The sequence below is a fragment of the Panicum hallii genome, chromosome 4 (assembly GCF_002211085.1).
Source record: "Panicum hallii strain FIL2 chromosome 4, PHallii_v3.1, whole genome shotgun sequence".
Lineage (NCBI taxonomy): Eukaryota > Viridiplantae > Streptophyta > Magnoliopsida > Poales > Poaceae > Panicum > Panicum hallii.
In genome coordinates this window covers 23,713,346-23,737,664 of record NC_038045.1, presented here as the reverse complement: position 1 = coordinate 23,737,664, position 24,319 = coordinate 23,713,346, and positions in this window count along the sequence as shown.

Below are 24,319 nucleotides of genomic sequence, written 5' to 3'. Positions count from 1 at the left end.
ATGTGTGATTAGGGTAGTTGCTAACCTAGAATGGTTTATCGACTAGAACTTGATGCTAAAACTTGAAAGCAAGACCTCATTTTTAGATGCTTTTTTTAGCAAAAATTACCCTCAGCCAAAAGTCTTGCATGTTTAGGAGTCGGCTAAGTATATACCACTAGTCGGGTAAGCCTTGCTGAGTATTAGTATACTCAGCCTTGCTTGTGGCTTTGTTTTCAGGTGAGACCTTTGAGGACATGATTGCTAGTTTGACTTGGCTATGTACTCTTCCTCCTGGTTGATCGGTGGAATGGAATCCGTCCCCGGCCAACAGTGATAATGTTGAATGATGTCATGTATGGGCTTCATCATGATATCTTGTATCGTTGAAAGTACTTATTCATGCATGAGTTGAACTTGAAAGTACTTATTCTTGTATCGTTGAAAGTACTATCATTTATTTTCCCCTGCACTATTAAACTTTGAAAGTACTTATTCATGCATGACTTGAACTTGGTTTGTAATAATAATTCATGTGGAACTCTTGTTGTAAAATTTGTGGATTGTTGTAATCTCTAGGCTCACCTTCATGTGGGTTTTATGTATGCATTGTTTCGATCGAAATTCCAGTGGTTGCATCAGGATGGTACCTGATAGATTGTCATTTTACTCCATTTTCAATGCGTGTTAGCCTGGATTGCCTCTATGGTGATGGTTAATGCACTTAAGCCGGATTAATTCAGGCGATTCTGCCACACCGGGGTGGGTGCCAACCATCTCACTGGCCCGCTGCAACAGCCGGCAGGCGAGGATCCGGTGCGGCCTAGAGCTGTGCGGTGCCCCTGGTGCGGAGCCGTCTGGGGGCAATGTCGACGCCTGCAACATCATCAATGCCTAGAGCCATGAGTGCGAGGAGGCAGTGCTTGCCAACCCTCGTGCCTGGGAGGATTGTTGGCGGAGGCGTGGCGGTGACAATGATGACCAGAGCCACACCTCGAGCGAGGAGGCCGTCCAAGCCAAATTCAATAAGGATGATGGCAGGGCCAACCCGCAGGGGGAGGATGAGGCCAGCCAGGAGCGGCGCATGCGGAATAAGAAGAACCGCAAGCGTCGCGACGTCGAGTTCATCGCTGCTGCTGACCGTGGAGGCAAGCAGAAGATAGGCCGGGCCGACGCCAGCAGGAACTCCAGGAATTTTGAGAAGAAGATGAAGGGACCGTGCCCGAACCACGACATCCCCATCAAACATCTCTTCAAGGATTGCGATCTCCTGAAGCATTACCTCAAGGGCAAGCTCACCACGGCCTCCAAGGGCAAGCGGAGCGAGCCCAGCAAGGGGAACAAGGAGGAGGACGCATTCCTGAGGTCTGAGGGCTGCCTGATGATCTTCAGCGGCCCATGGCCTACGAGTCAAGGTGTCAGCACAAGCTGATATCTCGGGAGGTGAAAGCTGCAATTTCCTCGCATGAGGCTATCCCGACCTACCTCAAGTGGTCGGAGTCGGCGATCACCTTCGACCGGGCTGACCACCCGAACAGCATCCCACAGCTGGGTCGATTCCCGCTCATCGTGAACCACATAGTCAGCAAGACACGCCTCACCAATGTCCTGATGGATGGCAGGAGTGGCCTGAACATCCTCTACGCTGAGACCTACAACGCCATGGGGCTGGCACAATCCTGTATCCGAGCCACTGGAGCGCCGTTCCATGGAGTGGTGCCCAGAGTGCAGGCAATACCTCTCGAGCTGGTTGACCTGCCCGTCACCTTCGAGAGAAGTAGAAACTTTCACACCGAGACGCTCACCTTCGAGGTGGCAAACTTCCCAGGGTTGTACCATGCGATCTTGGGCCGGCCGTGCTACGTGAAGTTTATGGCCATCCCGAACTACACGTACCATAATTTCAAGATCCCCGGGCCAAAGGGGGTCATGACCGTAGGATGGAGCATCTAGCAGGCCCGTCTCTACGAGCAGGAGAGCTGCGATCTGGCCGCGGTGGCGATCTGGTCACTCGAGTTCCAGAGCAACCAGCTCGCCACTGCGGAGGTGGCACCCGACTTGGCAAAGGGGAAATCCTCCACGGGCACCTTCAAGCCCACCGAGGACACCACGCCGGTCCAGGTCGATCCCGAGGATGCCGACAAGATGGTCTGGATTGGGGCCAGCCTGATTGACAAACAGGAAAGCACGCTCGCCAACTTCTTGTGCAACAACTAGGGCATCTTTGTGTGGAAGGCCTTGGACATGCCGAGGATCCCGAGGGAGGTTGTTGAGCACTCGCTGGACATCCTGCCAAACGCTTGACCTGTCTAGCAGTGCCTGCGGCATTTCGACAATGAGAAGTGGAAGGCGATCAGCGAGGAGATTGCTCGGCTCATGGCTGCCGGATTCATCAAGGAGGTGTTCCACCTTGAGTGGATAGCAAACCCCGTTCTTGTGCGGAAGAAGAACGGGACGTGGCGCATGTATTACACGAGCATGAACAAGGCTTGTCCCAAGGTGCCCTACCCATTGCCATGCATCGATCAGGTGGTCAACTCGACCGCAGGGTGCGAAAACCCTGTGCTTCCTGGATGCGTATTCCGGGTACCACCAGATTAGGATGAAGTAGTCCAACCAGCTGGCGACTTCGTTCATCACTCCGTTCAGCATGTAGTGCTACATGACAATGCCCTTCAACCTAAAGAATGCTGGGTCGACCTACCAGCGCTGCATGCAACGCTGTCTCGATGACCTTGTCGGAGAGGTCATCGAGGTCTATATCGACGACATCGTGGTCAATTCTAGGAAGGCCGATCACCTGGTCGAGAATTTGGAGCAAACCTTCGCACGGCTCCGGTTCTATAGGGTCAAGCTCAACCCCGAGAAGTGCAATTTTGGTGTCTCGAAGGGAAACTGCTCGGCTTCATCGTCTCCGAGCGAGGCATCGAGGCCAACCCGAAGAAGATCATGGTCATCTAAAACCTAGGCCTGATAACCAACCTCAGGGGTGCCCAAAAGCTAATGGGCTGCCTGGCCTCCCTGTACAAGCTGCTGAAGAAGTCGAATCGCTTCCAGTGGATGGACAAAGCGTAGGAGGTCTTCGACCGGCTGAAGACCTTCCTTGCCGAGCTGCCGGCCGTAGTCTCCCTTGAGATGGACGAGCTGCTAATGATTTACATCACCGCCACCATGCAGGTGGTCAGCACGGCACTCGTTGTGGAGCGGGACAATCTCGGGCACACCCTTAAGATCTAGTGGCCCGTATACTTCGTGAGCGAGGTCCTCTCCGACACCAAGGTATGCTACCTGCAGGTTCAAAAATTGATCTAAGTAGTGCTGATTGCCAAGCGAAAGCTGCTGCATTACTTTGAAAGCCACCATGTCATGGTGGTGACATTAGCAGCGCTTGGTGACATCATCCAGAACTAGGACACATCGGGTCGGGTGGCTAAATGGGCGATTGAGCTCATGGGCCATCACATCACCTATGTCCCGAGGAAGGCGATCAAATCACAGATCCTGGCCAACTTCATCGCGGAGTGGATGGAGACCTAGACCCTGCCGCCGCAGACCCGCCACAAGTACTGGACCATGTACTTTGATGGCTCCCTCATGGCCACGAGCGTGGGGGCTAGCATCATCCTTGTCTCTCCCGTGGGAGACCGGCTAAGGTACACCATCCGCTTGCATTTCACCACTTCCAACAACATGGTAGAATACAAGGCCCTCATCCATGGGCTACGGATCACCTCCGACCTAGGGACACGGGGCATCTACATGCGAGGCGACTCCAAGTTGGCCATGGACCAAGTCATGAAGGACGCATCATGTCGAGATGACAAGATGATCGTGTATTGTAACGAGGTCCGCAAGCTGGAGGAGAGGTTTGATGGCATCGAGCTCCACCACGTCCTCTAGCATGATAATGAAGCAGCCGACTTCCTAGCCAAGCTAGCCTCCAGCCGAGAGCCAACCCCACCAGGAGTCTTCATCAACGACGCCCACGAGCTGTCGGCTAGGCGTGAGCAACCCCCCCCCCCCCAGCTGTGGGCTCGGGGGCTACCGGCAATGAGCAAATAGCAGCGCTCGACTCAGACTCAGGGGCTACCACGGGGTCAGGCCTGAGCCCGGAGAACAGACCGGGACCGTTCCTGACTTGCGGGGGTCGGGAGGTCGCAATGGCCGAACCAGACTGGATCATGCCCATCCTGGGCTAGTCAGTGTTTTACCACCACGCCCACCAAGGGATACCCCCGAGGTGGTGAGTTTGTAGGTAGGGTGTCGCCGAGATCAGGAACTTGAAGGTGCAACAAACACAAGGTTTAGACAGGTTTGGGTCGCTGAGAGCGTAATACCCTATGTCCTGTGTGGTTTGTATTGCCTTTGATGGTGATCGGGTGATGTCCTCTATTTTGACGGGGTCTGTCAGACCCGGGTACACAGGACTGTCCACATGGCACACTTCTCCTAGGATATGGGATGGGACATGACCCACGCCCTACATCTATCGTAACTACTTGTAATGCAGTAGGATTACTTGAACAGAAGTTAGACTAGTCGGACATGGTAGGAGACTACCCGAGAAGTACTCGAGTAGGATCTTGGGCTTGTACCCAACTAGGACTTCCATGTAAACCTATCCCTCGGACTATATTAGGGTGGACAAGGACCCCCTCGGGAACAATCACCATCAAAGGAAATACAAACCACACAGGGCGTAGGGTATTACGCTCTCGGCGGCCTGAACCTGTCTAAAACCTTGTGTTCCCTTTGCACCTTCGAGTTCCTGATCTCGGTGACACCCTACCTACAAACTCACCACCTCGGGGGTATCCCTCGGTGGGCGTGGTGGTAAAACACCAACGGCTGGCGCGCTAGGTAGGGGGCTCATCGAAGATTCACTGGAGAACTCGATGGCATCGGTTAACTTGACCAGCGCTGTGCTCGACGAGGGCACGTCTTTCATCTTCGGCTCCTAGATCTGCGTCGCCAATGGTTTGGGTGGCTTTAATAGCCACCTGGCCAAGCCCAAGGAGCCAGAGGCCACTTCATTGAACCCAAGCAGCGATCTAGCTGACTTCATCGACAACCTCGACGACACGCTGCTTCTCGATCTGGCCTAGCAGATCGAAATGATGTCCTTTTTCAACTCAACTTCCACTCGTAATGCACCAGATCTACTCAAATCGGATCCAAACTGATCTAACAACACCTCACGATCCAAGTCTCTCTCTAACTTGAAGGAGGATTTGGATCCGCTGCTCCAAATCAAGGACGTGGGCGCCACCGCTGGCCGGGAGGCCCCCGTTTAGACATCGACTCGGATTCCGATGAAGAGTACTCCACCTGCGGTACCACATCTCTAAGTCCGATCTGAAAAGAACTCAGAGATGAGGGAGCCACCACCCGTCGGGCGGCCCCCGCTCTCGACAACCACTCGTAACTCGATGGCCACACCGAAACCTTTTTGGTTAGCTTTCTGGGTTTAACCATCACACCAATGCCGCAAGGATGTTTCGTGTACTGGAAGGGTTTTAGCCCTCTGAACTACTCAATTACAAGTCTCACCTTGTGGCCTTCATGCAGGAACTACCCTTCCAAGAGGGTAGACCTCTTTCTCCTATCATGGAAGAAGGAGAGAGTAGCACAGAGCTACTCGAGTACATCCTCAGGACTAACCACTCGCCGGATCAACAAGTCTACATGGTTTCCCTTTGCAACGCTGAAGAAGATGAGCATGAGACCCAGTATGACAACGAAAAACTCACGAACATCTCAGCTGATGAGCCCATAGCAGATGCTCCTCAAGATGAAGACGAGGAGCACCGGAGGGTCCGGCGAGCAAAGAATGCCAAGCGCGCTCAACACAGGCGTAACGCGTAGAACTGCGCCCGCGAACTAAGGGATCTCAATAATGCCTTTGCAGCAGTCACGGATCGTGAGTACCATACACTGATTGGCGCCATCACAGAAGCAACACTCTTAGCTCAACAACTCCCATCTAATCCTTAGATACAAAGGTTGAAGTACTTGACCCAACACGCGCTTGTGCAACTCGATGGGCAACATCCAATGTCTTCCACCTGGAATCAGCTCACGAGGTCTGATCAACATGGTGCTACCACGCTAGTCAGTCACACCCGTGGAGGAGGCCACGGGAGTCGGAGGAACGACAATCGCCAGCGCAATGAGGGCCACCCTTCCGTGCGTGCCAACAATGAATAAGAAGTACAACAACCCCCTCGAAACCAACATGGGGCAAGGCACCACGGCCAAAATCCAGTCAAGGCCAACCTCTATGATGCTCCCACGGTCGACCTCAAGCAGAAAATCAACAAGCGCCGTGATGCGCGGCTTGTTATTGAAGCGAGGAGAAGGGACCGCCCTGGCAGGTACCACGACAACGACGACAGCGACTGTTTTCCTACCTTCACCACTAGCATCACCAACAAGTCCTACCCCAAGGACTTCAAACTAGTCAGAATCCCCAAGTATGACGGTAAGAAAGATCCGCGCTAGTGACTTCGTTGCTACTACGTCATCATTGAAGTTTCAGGGGGATCCAACTCTACAAAAGCTCTCCACTTCCCGGTGGCTCTGGAGCCCACACCCCTCACATGGCTTGAAAGCCTCAAGCCAAACTCCATCGACTCGTGGGAGGACCTCAAGCGGGTCTTCATTGACAACTTCCAGGGATCCATGATCAGGGAGGGCACTCGCCATGACTTGTCCTAGGTGAAGCAGGAGATGAACGAGACCCTGAGGTCTTACACAGGGCGTTTCTTTAAGACATGCGCCACCATCGCCAACATCACCGATGAGGACGTCATCCGTTGTTTCCAACACAGCCTCTTCTCAAAGAACACATGCCACGACTTCGAGCGCAACTGCCCAACTACTGCCGTGGAGCTACATGACATGATGGCAAGGTGGGCTGACCAGGAGCATGAGGAAAACGACCGCTTCCCCAAGCGCAACCATGACAAACAAGGAAATGGCAATGGCCACTTCGACAAAAGCCAGCGGAACTACTCAGGGAACTCCCAAAAGTGCAAGCCAGACCATGAAGTCGCGGCTGTCGAGCGAAACCCGCATAGCAAGAAGTCAGTGAACAACCACTCGGACTACGAGCAAGTCTTGCATAAACAATGCCCGATACACCCGAAGCCGCGGCACACGCTCTTCGAGTGCGTCACCATCCGAAAATCACTTAATGCTCCACCCCTCCCTCAAGCAGGAAAGCAAAAGGATAAGGAGAACGACAAAGAAGGAGGTGACAAGTCGGGGGCTCAAGACTTCCAGGATCCAAAAAATGTCGTTAACATCATCTTCGGTGGAGACGGCTGATTCCCCTCCAAGCGCGCCCAGAAGCTAACCCTATGTGAAATACTCTTTGTGGAGCCAGTCATGACAAGGCCTCTGAGATACAGCGAGGTCCCGATCTCCATTTCTAGGGATGAACAATGGACTAGCTTCTCCGAGCTGGGAAAATTCCCGCTCGTCTTAGACCCTGTCATGGCGGGCTCACAGCTCACCCGAGTACTCATTGACGGTGGAAGCGGCCTCAACCTGCTCTTCGCAAGTACTCTCAAGAAGATGGGACTGGACATCTCAAAGATGCACACTCCCAGCAAAGCTCCCTTCTACGGCATCGTCCTGGGCAACGCAGCTCCACCACTTGGGTCAGTTGTCCTGCCAGTCACCTTTGGGACAAAAGATAATTACCGCACCGAGTACATCAAGTTCGAGGTGGCGGATTTCGACTCATTGTACCATGCCATTCTTGGCAGGCCGGCACTAGCCAAATTCATGGCCGTGCCCCACTACGTGTACCTGCTACTCAAGATGCCAAGCAAGATAGGCATACTCACACTCTATGGCAACCTAAAGAAGTCGTACGACTGCAACCAGGAGGCGATCGAGTACGCCATGACTTCACGTGTGCCACAGCCATCTCCAGAAGTACTCGCGGCCACGCTGAAGCTGACCAACATAGAGATGGAGATCTCCAACCAACGGCCAAGCCAGTTGAGGTTTAAACCTAACCCTAGCGATGTTGGCATCAAGACCATCCAGCTGCAAGAGGGCGACCCGTTCAAGATTGCACTGATTGGAGGCGGCTTAGGCGACAAATAGGTAAGCGCGCTCGTCGGCTTCCTTAGGGCCCATCATGACATATTCACATGGGAACCAGCGGATATACCAGAAGTGCCCAAAGAGTTGATTGAGCATTGCCTAAAAGTCAACTCTAAAGCCACTCCAAAGAAGCAATGACTACGACGCTTCGCCCCTGACAAGAGGGAGGCTATCAAGAAAGAGCTAGCAAAACTACTCACGGCTGGCTTTATTAAAGAAGTGTACCACCCTGAGTGGTTAGCTAACCCTGTACTCGTCTTGAAAAGGAATAATAATGAATGGAGGATGTGTATGGATTATACTGATCTCAATAAACACTGCCCGAAGGACCCCTTCGCGTTCCCACGCATCGATCAAGTCATCGACTCCACGGCTGGCTGCGTCTTGCTCTCCTTCCTCGACTGCTACTCGGGCTATCATCAGATCACTCTCAAGGAGGAAGATTAGATCAAAACGGCGTTCATCACCCCCTTTGGAGCATATGCTTATACTACAATATCTTTCAGGTTGAAGAACGCAGGAGCCATCTATCAACAGGCCATCCAACTGTGCCTTGCAGATTAACTACACTTCAACGTTGAAGCTTACGTGGATGATGTGGTCATCAAGACCAGATCCCACGACGAGTTCATCACTGATCCCGAGGAGACTTTCAATAGCTTACGACAATTTTGATGGAAGCTCAACCCAACAAAATGTGTCTCTGGCGTCCCTCTAGGCAAACTACTAGAGTTCACTATTAGCCACCGCGGGATCGAAGCAAATCTAGAGAAGATCAATGCCATTACAGCCATGGATGCACCAAAGACAATCAAGGACGTCCCGACTTGGAGAAAGGGGACTACCCGTCTTCAAGTTGCTCAAGCACCATGACAAGTTCAAGTGGACTGCGTAGGCAAACCAGGCGCTTCAAGACCTCAAACATCACTTGCAATTGCCAGGCGAGAACTTGCTGCTCTACATCGCTACGAGCACTAGTCGATTTCATGGCGGAGTGTCGAGAAAACCAAGTGGAAGCCCCAACTAACCGGCCGGAGCATTGGGTCATGTACTTCGACGGCTCACTCAATCTTGATGGTGGGGGTGCGGGAGTACTTTTCATCAGTCCGAGAGGAGAACAGCTCAAGTACGTGTTTCAAATACTATTCGAGGTTTCCAACAACGAGGCCGAGTATGAGGCATTGTTGCACGGCCTACGCTTGGTAATCTCGCCGGGCATCAAGCAACTACTAGTCTATGGCGACTCCTTACTGGTGGTTCAACAAGTCAATAAAGAATGGGACATCAACAAGGACACCATGGACGCCTATGTCATGGAAATACGTAAGCTCGAGAAAAAGTTCTCGGGGCTGGAAATTCACCACGTGGTCCGCGACAACAATGTGGGTGCGGACATGCTCTCAAAACTAGGTTCTGATCGAGCTAACGTCCCACCGGGAGTATTCGTTCACAAGTTGCATCACAATTCCATTAGGGCACCAGACTCAAGTTCCATCGTTCAGGGTCCCAAGAAACCCAATCTAGAGGTCTTGATGATCAAGGTTGACTGGAGGGTGGCCTTCATTGACTACATTTAGGAGCACAAACTACCTCCGGCGTCGACCCAAAAAGCACTGAAGCTACTCGCATCCTACGTTGCAGCAAAGGGTATGTTCTAGTTGGAGGCAATCTGTATAAGTGTGGATCAGCTTCAGGCATACTCATCAAATGTGTTAGCACGGAGGAAGGCAGAGAGATACTCCAAGAGATTCACGAGGGCATGTGCGGGAACAATGTGGCTTCTCGCACACTAGTTGGCAAGGCGTTTCATTCTGGTTTCTACTGGCCGACTGCTTTGGCAGATGCCGAAGTACTCGTCCGCCGGTGTACCAACTACCAATTCTTGAGCAAACAGCCCCATGTTCCAGCTCATAACCTTATCACCATACCACCTTCATGGCCGTTTGCATGCTGGGGCTTGGACATGATTGGGCCTTTCACAACTGTGCCAGGAGGTTTCACGCACGTGTTGGTGGCTATCGACAAGTTTACAAAGTGGATCAAGTACAAACCAATCACAACTCTCACTGTTGATTGAGTGGTTGCTTTCATCTGCGACATCTTACACAGCTTTGGCTTCCCCAACACTCTTGTCACAGATTTGGGATCCCATTTCCACTCGCATGAATTTTGGGATTTCTGTGAACGCAGCTCCATTGAAGTCAAATATGTATAGGTGGCTCGTCCGCGGGCCAATGGCCAGGTTGATCGTGCCAATAGCTTGATTCTTGATGGACTGAAGAAAAGACTTTATGATGGGAATAGCAAAAATGGCGGCAAGTGGATTAATGAGATCTAATCAGTAGTCTAGGGGCTACACACACAACCAAGCAAAGCCATAGGCCAGTCACCTTTCTTTCTCGTATATGGGTCTGAAGCCATATTACCAACTGATGTGATGTGCAAGTCTCCACGACTGGAGATGTTTGAAGAAGGCGAGGCTGACAGTGCAAGATATCTTGAACTTGATTCAACCAAGGAAATCTGATGCAATGCATTGTTGCAGTTAGCCCGCTACTTACAAGGAGCTCGTCATTACCACGACAGGAACATTCAACGACGCTCTTTCAATATTGGAGATATGGTTCTTCGACAAATCCAGGATATATAGGGCTTCACAAGCTTAACTCACGATGGGAAGGACCTTTCATTGTGCACAAGGTCACAGGCCCTAGATTTTATCGATTACAGTACCCAGATGGCCAGGAGGTATCAATCTCATCGAATATTGAACACCTACAACGGTTTTATCCTTGATCAACTGGGGCCATCTTCTATTTGTGCCTAGAGGTTGATCCTACCAGTACAACTCTGTTTTACCAGTTTATGGTTGGTACTACACGCAAGTTTACTAAAGGGGCCTCGCTCCCATAATTCCAGTCCCTAATTACTAGTTTTCGACTAGTCTCTTGGGTTTTTGATGGGCTTTTGTGCCAATACTTCCAGTACAACTCCGTTTTACTGGTTTACGATCGGTATCATGTGCAAGTTTGCTGAAGGGGTTTTGCTTCCTTATTTTTCAGTAACATATTACTTGTTTTCAACTTGTACACTATGTTATTGAAGGAACCTTGCTCCCATGACAAGAATTTTACTTGTTCACAACTGGTTCTTTACCTAGTCAACTACTTCGACTACTTGTTTTGACTACAATCCTAGTCGGGATCGATTCTGACTAGATGGCTCCATCAACTGCCCATGCAGGCTACTTGCTCTACGCCTGGGCTCAGGGGCTAGCGCTACCTTTCTGCTACGACTACTTTATGCTCTAGGCTCGGGGGCTTGATGTGACAAGGCACTCAGCTTGCCTTCAATAGCATCCCTCATGCTTCCATGCTGGATGCCGTACAATTACTCGACAACTCCCGATCCAAGAGGATTTTTAAGATTTATCTTGGGTATATGTTTGTTAACCATTGTTTCAGGGATTTTATTCCAAAATAAGGCGTTTGTTCAATTTATTACCCAGAGGTCTTGTTTAATCATTGGTTCAGGGCACAAAGACTGGTTTGAGAGTTACTTTTGGGTATTTGTTGGGAAAGTTATTTGTTTCACCATCTTTTCAAAGAACTTATCCCGAAAAGAGAGGTTTTCAAATTTACTAAACCAATTTGCCCACGTTTCCCATCAAATCTTTACTATCATATTGCATGCCATGATTCTTTGAATCCAAAACCTTGGGGATTTGGATTCAAAGGCTCGAGGGCTGTGGGACACGTATCATCAGTGACTTATTTTTCAAAACTTTGGGAAGATAAGGACAGAAGACTCAAGATTAAATTGACCCTCAGCCTGATTCTATGAGTCAACCTAAGGCTCGAGGGCTACTCCATATGGAGTGCGAGTTTAATTGCACCCCATATAAAGAAGACTGGACAACTACTCAGGGCATGAGCACCTCACAGCCTCGATGCAGCCAAGGAAGTACTTGAAGGGCACCTTCAACATGGAGTTCGGAAGAACTCGAAGACTCCTTTAGAAGTACCCAGACGCCTGCACTACACGGCTACGAAGAGCTTGAGGGCTTGTCAGACCCGGGCACATGGGACTGTCCACATGGCAGAATTCTCCTAGGATACAGGATGGGACATGACCCACGCCCCACATCTGTTGTAACTACTCGTAATGCAGTAGGATTACTCGAATAGAAGTTAGACTAATCGGACATGATAGGAGATTACCCGAGAGGTACTCGGGTAGGATCTTGGGCTTGTACCCGACTAGGACTTCCATGTAAACCTGTCCCTCGGACTATATAAGGGCGGACAGGGACCCCCTCGGGAACAATCACCATCAAAGGCAATACAAACCACACAGGACGTAGCGTATTACGCTCTCGGTGGCCCGAACCTGTCTAAAACCTTGTGTTCCTTTGCACCTTCGAGTTCATGATCTCGGCGACACCCTACCTACAAACTCACAACCTCGGGGGTATCCCTTGCTGGGCGTGGCGGTAAAACACTGACAGAGTCCCTATCCACCCTTATATAGTCTAGGGGACATGTTTACATGCAAGTCCTAGTCGGGTACAAGTCTAGGAGTCCTACACAAGTACTTCTTGGGTAGTTTCCTACCGTATCTGACTAGTTTCACTATTGTATGAGTAGTCCTACTAGGCTATGAGTAGCTACAATAGATGTAGGATGTGGGCCATGTCCCATCACTTATCCTAGGAAAAGTACGCCATGTGCACAATCCCGTGTGCCTGGGTTTGACAAGCCCCCGAGCTCTTCATAGTCTAGTACTGCAGGCATCCGAGTACTTCTGAAGGTGTCTTCGAGTTTTCCCAAACTTCATCTTGAAGGTGTCCTCCGAGTACTTCCTTGGCTGCATCGAGGCTTTGAGGTGCTCATGCCCTGAGTAGTTGTCAAGTCTTCTTTTATATGGGGTGCGATTAAACTCGCACTCCATATGGAGTAGCCCCTGAGCCTTAGGTTGACTTGTAGAATCAGGCTGAGGGTCAATTTAATCTTGAGTCTTCTATCCTTATCTTGCAACAGATTTGAAAAAATAAGTCACTAATGACATGTGTCCCGCAGCCCCCAAGCCTTGAATCCAAATCCCCAAGGTTTGGAATAAAGGATCCAAAGAGTCATGGCATGCAATATATGATGGTAAAGATTTGATGGTGAAGATGGGAAAATCGGTTCAGTCAATTTGAAAACCTCTTTTTTCAGGATGAATTTCCTAAAAAAATGGTTAAACAAATAACTTCTCCAACAAACACCCGAAATTACCTCTCAATCAAACTTTGTTCTCTGAGTCAATGACTAAATAAGACCTCTGGGTAATAATCTGAACAAACCTCTTATTTTGGAACAAAATCCTTGAAATCATGGTTAACAATCATCTACCCAAGATAAATCTTAAAAAGCCTCTTGAATCGGGTATCTTCGAGTAGTTTTACAACATCCAGCATTAGAGCATGAGAGTTGTCGCTGGAAGCACGCTGAGTGCCTTGTCGTATCGAGCGCACGAGCCAAGGAGCCAGATGAGTAGCATAGAATATACCTAGCAGTCGGTGGCGCCAGCCCCCGAGCCTAGGCATCGGCCAAGTAGTCGAAGTAGTCAAACAGGTGTAGAACTAGTCGTAAACTAGTAAACCCCTTGCCATGGGAACGAGGCCCCTTCAGTAACATAATGTACAAGTCAAAAACTAGTAATATGTTAGTGGAAATAAGGGAGCGAGGCTATCACACCCGGTTTGAGAAAGGAAACCGAATACATCTCATATGTGCACCAGGATCAAGTTCCACAGATATGATAGATGATACAAGTGTACCATAGTACTTTATTATATGACCAAAAGTCTTAATCTTAAGCGAATAAATAAACATTTATAACTAGCAGCGGACTTCAACTTCACAGACAGATGACTGGGAGACATACGCCTAGTACTCTTCAAAATCTTCAGGAAACTCCGGATAATTATCTTGTTCTGAGCAGCATTGGTTTTAATAAAGCAAACTGAGTACACTTATGATAGGTACTCAGCAAGTGGAGTAAATTATATGACATGCAAGGCCAAAATCAAGGAAAAACTGACATGGTTTGACTGCGATAAGCATTTTTAGTTGACCAAGTTTTATTTAGCAAGCATTAACAAAGTGTAAGTATATACTAACCCTTAAATAAATAAAAGAGATAAGTAACAACATAAATAAAGAACAACAATTTAGATCATCTTTAAGTTCAATTATCATGTGAGGGTCCAAGCCACTCTTAACCGTGAGCACGGCTGATATATCAGTTTTCACTCTGTAGAGGTTGTACATTTTACCCACAACTCGTGTTTCCCTTAATGCCCGGTTTTGCAAGGCCCTAAAACACTTTCAAGGTGAGTGGCAGGGATTCACTATGAGGCCTTTACAAAGATTCTCTAACTTATGACAATCCGCTAAGGTTTCAAGTCAAAGCGGTCATAACCATCCCTAATGAGGTAGTGCCTTAGCCAAGGACCACTTATCATAAAGCCTCCAGAGGACCGAGCTACATGCCGACGATGCAACCCCTCTTGCCCTTTCGGTAAGACTATCATAAGCTAAAGTTTCTAACTAATTAGACAAGACCAGAGCCATGTAGTATTGTCGTTACAATATTTTCCAGGGTGGTTCTCCATGTTCCAATTAATGCAATGATCTTAATTATCACCATAAAGGTATTCCAGAACACAAGTAAACCAGTGTTGCATGATTTTCAGGTTATCCAATCAAAGTCTAAGTAAAAGCAACTAGCGTAGCAACAACATAAATATAACAACCCAGGTTTAATCAAGCAAGTTCAAAAGAAACTAGGCACATCCTTAGTTTGGGATCCATCATATTATAGACACATGCTTGCATATATAGTAAATATATGTATTTAGAAAGTTATTAGGACTGGAATATGATCAAGGAGCACTTGCCTTCATCAAAGTACTGCTGCTGCTCGGGAACATCTTCAAAATCTTGCTCTTGCGGACCCTCGAACTGCGCACCATCTATCGTAACACACAAATACATACAAACAAACAAATACAATTAATAAGAAATAGTACACCAAACAATATAAACCATGCAAAACAACATTATAAAGCTACTGTATACGTCGCAAGGGTCGCGTGAGCATGAGAATCGATGAAAACGGAGTTAAAATGGAGAAGTTATGGCTATAACATGATTACAGGGCTTATTTGTAGAAGATTTAGAACTAGAAGGGCTCTGGATAAAGAAACCGAGGGCTAGAACATAATTAAACCTTAAATCTAGGGTTTAGATTGAAAAAAAGAGGGGCTAGGGATGGCGGGTTCTATTTTAGAAAAAGATAGGGGCTTAAACGGAAGAAAAAGGATCTACTCGTGAATACTTTTGAACTGCCGTGGACTGCAGGATGATTTTGATAGAACTCAGGGGTTAAAGTGCAAAATATCCTAGGGTTGACCGGTATCGGGTTATTTGACCCCGGTCTAGATCTAATCTAGACCGTTGGATCTGGATCGGACGGCTGCGCGGGGTTGAGGCGGCACGGGCGCCGGCGCTGGCGCCGGAGGCGAGGGTTTGCGGCGGCGGGCGGCGGCGACTCGTTGGGAAATCGCATAAACGCGACTTCGGGCACGGTTTCGACTCGGGTTTGGCTTGAGAGAAAGAGAGCGAGGACGGGAACATATTTAGGGGCTCAAGTTGGCGAGACGGGGGCCGGAGAGGGATGCATGGCGGCAGCGCGCGGCACGGTGGTGACGGCAAGCAATCGCGCGTGCGGGAAAGCGGGGAAGAAGGGGAAAAGAGGCCGGCGAGATTTCTCACCCCAAGGCGGAGCTCAGGCGGCTTACGGCAACAGAGGAGTAGTGAGGCTGTGATAGTGATGGTGACCGAGGTGCGGTGGCGAAGGCGGTGGCGCGGGCTAGGGTTTGCAAAGCAAGAGGAGGCAGCTGCGGGCTTTGCGGATCCTACGGCATGGGGCGGGGGCTTTACAGGGTGGCCGCGGGGGCCTTGGCATGCGGGCTCGGGGCGTCGCGCGGCAGGGGAGGCCGTGCCGCGGCCGGACTCAGCGTGAGTCCGAGCATGGCTCAAGCTCAAGGACGGGGATGACCCCGACAGGCAGGCCCCATCTGTCAGCGAGAGAAAGAAGGGATCAAAGGAGGGGGCATCGGAAGGGTTGGCTAGGTAGGGGAAGGAAGAGAGCTGGCTGGGCCAGCTGGGCCGTGCGGTGGGAAGAGAAAGGAAAGGAGAGAGGCCGGCTGGGCTGGGCCACGTGGAAGAAAAAGAAAAAGAGAAGAAAGAAGATGGGCCGGGCCAAGAGGAGAAAAAGAGAGAGAGAGACAAAAAGAAATGCATTCAAATGCATTTGAATTTGAATTTAAAATTTAAATTCAAATGAAAGACAAGCAATGAAACAATGCAATGCAGCGTAAAATGCACAAGACCTATATTTCCTTATATTTCTTTTTACGGTTAAGTAAATTACTATTAATTCACGGTAAATGCTCTAAATCAAAATAATGGAATAAAAACTTTATGGATCCTGTAAAGAATCTAGCAAGATTTATTTAGGTTCCTAATTTGAAAATTTGGGTGCTATAGAGGCCCCTTCTGCAAACTTGCGCGTAATACCAGTTGTAAACCAGTAAAACGGAGTTGTACTGGAAGTATGAGTGCAAGGCAACTTTAGTAACACAAGATACTAGTCGGAAACTAGTAACCAGTTACTGGAAGTATGGGAGCGAGGCCCCTTTAGTAACCCAAGATACTAGTCGGAAACTAGTAATTAGTTATTGGAAGTAAGGGAGCAAGGCCCCTTCAGCAAACTTGCGCGTAGTACCAGTCGTAAACCAGTAGAACGGAGTTGTACTGGAAGTATTTATGTATTTATCTCCAGGCACCGTCAGAAGATGTCTTGGTTGATTAAGGATGAAAACGACGTAGATGCTCAATATTCTAGGAATTAGGAACCTCCTGGCCATTAGGGTGCTGTAAGCGATACGACCTAGGGCCTTTAACCTTGTGCACAATGAAAGGCCCTTCCCATCGTGAGTTAAGCTTGTGTAGCCTGGTATCATCCTGGATTTGTCGAAGAACCATATCTCCAACATTGAAAAAGCGTCGTTGAACGCTTCGGTCGTGGTAACGACGGACTCCTTGTAAGTAGCGGGCCAACTGGAACAAGACGTTGCATCTAATTTCCTCAGCTGAGTCAAGCTCGAGATGTCTTGCGGTGTCCGCTTTGCCTTCTTCAAACATCTCGAGTCGAGGAGACTTCCACATCACGTCAGCTGGTAATATAGCTTCAGACCTGTATACGAGAAAGAAAGGTGACTGTCCTATAGCTTTGCTTCGTTGTGCGCGAAGCCCCCAGACTACTGATGAGCTCTCATCGATCCACTTGCCGCCTTTTTGCTGTTCTCGTCATAGAGTCTTTTATTCAATCCATCAAGAATCAAGCCGTTGGCGTGCTCAACCTGGCTATTGGCCCGTGGGTGAGCCACTGAAACATATTTGACTTCAATGGAACAACGTTCACAGAAATCTCAGAACTAATGCGAGTGGAAATTGGATCCCAGATCTGTAATGATAGTGTCAGGGAAACCAAAATGGTGTAAGATGTCGCAGATGAAAGTAACCACTCGATCCGTAGAGAGCGTTGCGATTGGCTTGTACTCGATCCACTTGGTAAACTTATCGATGGCCACCAACACGTGTGTGAAACCACCTGGCGCACTTGTTCAGGGCCCTATCATGTCTAGGCCCCAGCATGCAAACGGCCATGAAGGTGGTATGGTAATAAGGTTATGAGCTGGAACATGGGGCTGTTTGTTAAAGAACTGGCAGTTGGTACACCGGTGAACGAGTGCTTCAGCATCTGCCAAAGCAGTTGGCTTGGAGAAACCAGATCCAAAAGCCTTGCCGACTAGTGTGCGAGAAGCCGCATGGTTCCCGCACACGCCTTCGTGAATCTCTTGAAGTATCTCTTTGCCCTCCTTCATGCTGACATGCTTCATGAGTATGCCTGATGCTGATCCACGCTTGTATAGGTTACCCCCGACTAGAACGTACCCTTTACTGCACCTTAGGATGCGAGTAGCTTCAGTCTTTTTGGGTCAACGGTGGGAGATAGTTTGTGCTCCTGGATGTAGTCGATGAAGGCCACCCACCAGTCGACCTCGATCATCAAGACCTCTTGGTCGGGTTCCTTTGGACCTTGAATGATGGAACTTGAGTCTGGTGCCTTGATGGAAGGGTGATGCAACTCGTGAACAAAAACTCTCAGTGGGACATTAGCTCGATCAAAACCCAGTTTGGAGAGCACATCTGCACCTACATTGTTCCCATGAACCACATGGTGGATTTCCAACCCCGAGAACTTGTTCTCGAGCTTGTGTATTTCTGTAACATACGCATCCATGGTGTCCTTGTTGATGTCCCACTCCTTGTTGACTTGTTAAACCACCAGTAAAGAATCACCGTAGATGAGTAGTCGCTTGATGCCCAAAGAGACTACAAGGCGTTGCCCGTGCAATAATGCCTCGTACTCGGCTTCGTTGTTAGAGACCTCGAATAGTATTTGGAACACGTATTTGAGTTGTTCTCCTCTCGGACTGATGAAAAAGTACTGCCATGCCACCGGCACCGAGCTTGAGTGAGCCATCAAAGTACATGACCCAATGATCTGGCTGGTTGGCTGGGGCTTCCACTTGGTTTTCTCGCCACTCCACCATGAAATCGACTAGTGCCTGCGACTTGATGGCCGTCCGGGGCTTGAAGTCGAGTGTGAGGGCTCCTAGCTCCACGGCCCACTTAGAGATGTGCCCAGTAGCGTCTTGATTGTGGAGGATATCCGTCAATGGGAAGTCGGAGACCACCAGGATATTGTATGCGTTGAAATAATGGCGAAGCTTCCTGGAGGTGATGAGTATACTGTAAAGTAATTTCTGAATTGTCGGGTAACGAAGCTTGCATTCAGAGAGGACTTCACTGATGAAGTAGACTGGTCACTGCACCCCCAAAGGCGTGGCCTTCCTCCTTGCGTTCCACCATGATTGCCGTACTGACGACGTGAGTAGTCGCGGGGATGTAGAGTAGTAGATTTTCGCCTGGTTGGGGAGCCGTCAGGATGGGGAGCGACTGCAAATGGTGCTTGAGGTCTTCCAGCGCCTGGTTTGCCTCCTCGGTCCACTAGAACTTGTCGTGGCTCTTGAGCAATTTGAAGAAGGGTAGTCCCCATTCTCCAAGTCGGGAGATGAATCGATTCAAAGCTGCCATGCAGCTTGTGAGCTTCTGGACATCCTTGATCGCCTTTGGTGCATCCATGGCTGTAATGGTGTTGATCTATTCTGGGTTTGCTTCAACTCCTCGGTAACTAACAATGAGCCCGAGTAGTTTTCCTTATGGCACGCCAAAGATGCACTTCGTCGGGTTAAGCTTCCATCAAAACTTCTGCAAGCTGTTGAATGTTTCCTCGAGATTAGAGATGAACTCGTTGTGGGATCTGGTCTTGATGACCACATCATCCACGTAAGCTTCAACGTTGTGGTGTAGCTGGTCCGCGAGGCACAGTTGGATGGCCCATTGATAGGTGGCATTGTAGTGTATGTGTATACTCCAAAGGGGGTGACAAACGCCGTTTTGACCTGATCTTCTTCCTTGAGAGCTATCTGGTGGTAGCCCGAGTAGTAGTCAAGGAAGGAGAGCAAGACGCGGCCAGCCGTAGAGTTGATGACATGGTCGATGCGTGGGAGCGCGAAGGGATCCTTTGGGTAGTTTTTATTAAGATCGGTATAATGCACAAACATCCTTCATTCATTATTATTCCTTTTCAAGACTAGTACACGGTTAGCTAACCACTCGGGATGGTACACTTCTTTAATAAAGCCAGCCGTGAGTAGTTTTGCTAGCTCTTTCTTGATAGCCTCCCTATTGTCAGGGGTGAAGTATCATAGTCGTTGCATCTTCGAAGTGGCTTTAGGGTCGACTTTTAAGCAATGCTCAATCAACTCCTTAGGCACCCCTAGCATATCTGCTGGTTTCCACGCAAATATGTCAAAGTTAGCCCTAAGGAAACTGATGGGCAAGCTTTCCTATTTATCACCTAAGCTGCCCCCGATCAAAGTAGTCTTGGACGGGTCGGCTTCTTGCAGCTGGATGGCCTTGATGCCGACATCGCTAGGGTTGGGTTTAACCCTCGACTGGCTAGGCCGCTGGTTGGAGATATCCATCTCTGAGTTGGTCAGCTTCTGCGCGGCCACGAGTACTTCTACAGACAGCTCCGACACGCGTGATGTCGTGACGTACTCGATCGCTTCCTGGTCACAGTCGTACGACTTCTTCAGGTCGCCACGGAGTGTGAGTACGCCTATCTTGCTTGGCATTTTAAGTAGTAGGTAGACATAGTGAGGCACGGCTATAAATTTGGCTAGTGCCAGTCTGCCAAGGATGGCATGATATGATGAGTCGAAGTCCGCCACCTCGAACTTGATGTACTCGGTGCAGTAGTTATCTTTCATCCCAAAGGTGACTGGTAGGACCACTAACCCGAGTGGTATAGCCATGTTACCCGGGACGATGCCGTAGAAAGGAGCTCCGTAGGGGGTGAGCATCTTGGAGATGTCCACGCCCATCTTCTTCAGAGTACTCGCGAAAAGCAGGTTGGGGCTGCTCCCACCATCGATGAGTACTCGGGTTAGCTGTGAGCCCGCCACGATAGGATCTAGAACGAGCGGGAATTCTCCCGGCCCGGAGAAGCTGGTCCATTGATCGTCCTTGGAGAAGGAGATTGGTACCTCACTGTATCTCAGAGGTCGTGACGTGGCCGGCTCCACAGAGAGTATTTCGTGCAAGGTCAACTTCTGCGCGCGCTTCGAGGGGGGAATCCGCCAACTCCACCGAAGATGACGTTGACAACGTTCTTCAGATCCTAGAAGTCTTGAGCCCCCAACTTGTCACCCTCCTCATCATCCTCCTGGTCCTTTTTCTTTCCTTCTTGAGGCAGGGGTGGGGCATTGAGTGACTTGCGGATAGTGACGCACTCGAAGAGCGTGTGTCGCGACTTTGGGTGTATTGGGCATTCTTTGTGCATGACTTTCTCAAATTGTGTGTTGTTGTTCCCCGACTTCTTTCCATGTGGATGGCGCTCAACAGCCGTGACTTCTTGGTCTAGCTTGCGCTTTCGAGTGTTTCCCAAGTGGTTCCGCTGGCACTTGTCGAAGTAGCCGTTGCCATTGCCTTGCTTGTCATGGTTGCTCTTGGGGAAGCGGTCGTTCTCCTCGTCCTCCTGGTCAACCCACCGTGCCATCATGTCATGAAGCTCCGCAGTAGTAGTCGGGTGATTGCATCTGAAAAGTTGTGGTACGTGTGCTTCGAGAAGAGCCCGTTCTGGAAGCAGCAGATGATGTCTTCGTCGGTGATGATGGCGATGGTGGTGCGCATCTCGAAGAAACACCGGGTGTAAGACCTTAGGCTCTCGTTCATCTCTTGCTTCACCTAGGATAGGTTGTGGCGAGTGCCTGCTCTAATCATGGATCCTTGGATGTTTTCGATGAAGGCTCGCTTGAGGTCCTCCCACAAGTCGATGGAGTTTGGCTTGAGGCTTTCAAGCCAAGTGAGGGGTGCGGACTCCAGAGCTATCGGGAAGTAGAGAGCTTTGGTGGAGTTGGATCCCCCTAAAACTTCAATAGCAACGGAGTAGCATCGAATCCACTCACATAGGCCCTGCTTACCGTTATACATGGGGATTTCGACAGGTTTGAACTCCTTTGGATATAACTTGTCGGTGATGTTGGAGGTGAAGGCGGGGAAGCGGTCGCTATCATCGTCATCGTGACACCTGCTAGTACAGTCCCTTCTCCTTGCTTTGATAACATGCCGCGCGTTGTGGCCTTCATTGATCTTCTGCCGGAGGTCGATCGTGGGAGCGCCATGAAGGCTGGCCTTGAGTGGAGCTTAGCCATGATGCCTTGCACCACACTGGTTGCGAGTAGATTGTTGTACTTCTTCTTCATTGTTGCTGCATGCGGATGGGTGGCCCTCGTTGCGCTGGCGGTTGTCGTTCCTCCGGCTCTTGAGGCCTCCTCCAGGGGTGTGGCTGATCAACGCGGTTTCGCCATGGCGCTCAGACCTCGAGGGCGGATTTCGAGTGGAAGACACTGGATGTTGCCCATCGAGTTGCACGAGCGCGAGTTAGGTCAGATACTACAGCCTTTGTATCTGAGGGTTGGGTGGGAGTTGTTGGGCTAATAGGGCTACTTCTGCGATGGTGCCAATTGGCGTATGGTACTCCCGATCCGCGACTGCTGCAAAAGCGTTGTTTAGATCCCTTTGGTACATTGGGTCATAGGCGTGATTCTCCGTATTGCGCCTGCGCTGGGCGCGCTTGGCGTTCTTCACCCACCGGATTCTTCGGTGCTTCTCGTCTTCATCCTGGGGGGTGTCAACTGTGGGCTCATCGGCGGAGACATCTGCGAGTTGCTCGTTGTCGTACTCGGGGTCCAGCTCGTCGTCCTCCATGTTGCAAAGGGAGGCCATGCAGACTTGATAATCCGGCGAGTTGTTAGCCGTAATGCTGTACTCAAGTAGCTCTGTGCTACTTTCTCCCTCCTCCGCGATGGTAGAGAGAGGTTTGCCCTCCTGGAAGGGCAGTTCCTTCATGAAGGCCACAATGCAGGACTCGTAATCGAGTAGTTCGGAGGGCCTAAAGCCCTTCCACTAAATGAAACAGCCTTGCGGCATTGATGTTATGGTTAAACCGGATGGTTGCCCAAAAATGATTCGGTGTGGCCATCAGGTTGCGAGTGGTTTTCAAGAGCAGGGGCTGCCTGACGAGTGGTGGCTCCTTCATCTCCGAGTCCTCCTCGGGTCTGGCTTGGAGGTGTAGTACTAAACAATGAGTACTCTTCATTGGAGTCCGAGTAGTTATCAAAAACGCCCCCCAAGCAAGCGGTGGCTCCCACGTCCTTGAGCTTGAGCAGCAGATCTAAGTCGGAGAGGGACTTAGATTGTGTGGTCCCGTCATATTAGTTTGAGTCCGATCCGACTAGTTCTGGTGCATCATGAGTGGAAGTCGAGTTGAAAACAGACATCTTTTTGATCTACAGGGCCAGATTGGGGAGCAGCAACTCATCGAGGTTGTCGATGAACTCATCAAGGTCGCTGCTTCGAATTGATGTAGAGGCCTCCGGTCCCTGGAGACGACTAGGTGGCTATTGAAGCTGCCCAAGCCATTGGCAACGCGGATCCAGGAGCCGAAGATGAAAGTTGTGCCCTCGTCAAGCACAGCGCTGGTGAAGTTGAACGATGCCATCAAATTCTCCAGTGGATGCTCGATGAACACCCCTACCTGGCACGCTAGCTGTCAGTGTTTTACCGTTACGCCCACCGAGGGATATCCCCGAGGTGGTGAGTTTGTAGGTAGGGTGTCGCCGGGATCAGAAAGTCGAAGATGCAAGGAGCACAAGGTTTAGACAGGTTCGGGCCGCCGAGAGCGTAATACCCTATATCCTGTGTGGTTTGTATGGCCTTTGATGTTGATCAGGTGATCTCCTCTGTTTGGAGGGGGTCCTTGTCTGCCCTTATATAGTCTGGGGTTACAGGTTTACATGGAAGTCCTAGTTAGGTACAAGCCCAGGAGTCCTACACGAGTACTTTTGGGGTAGGTTCCTACCATGTCCGACTAGTTTTACTACTGTATGAGTAGTCCTACTAGGCTACGAGTAGTTACAACACATGTAGGGCGTGGGCCATGTTCCATCACTTATTCTAGGAAAAGTACGCCACGTGCACAGTCCCGTGTGCCTGGGTCTGACAGGACTACCTCACACAAGAAACCCTCCCCGCTGATGCGACGGAGGTGCGGCGTGCACTCGCGCGCGAAGGCGTACGCCATGGTTGGGGACCACCTCTAACAGAGAAGTACGTCGGGGATTTTGCAAAAATACATTCCCTGCAAGCAGGGGCAGCAGATGCTCCACGAGATCCATGGAGGCATATGCGGCCACCACGCGGCACCGAGATCCCTGGTCGGGAAAGCCTTTCGGCAGGGCTTCTACTGGCCGAATGTGGTTGCGGACGCGCAAAATATCGTGCACACCTGCGAGGGGTGCCAATACTACAAGCGGCAGACCCATCTTCCTGCGCGGGAACTCCAGACCATCCCCATCACGTGGCCGTTCGCGGTTTGGCAGCTGGACATGGTCGGCCCATTCTGGAAAGCACCCGGG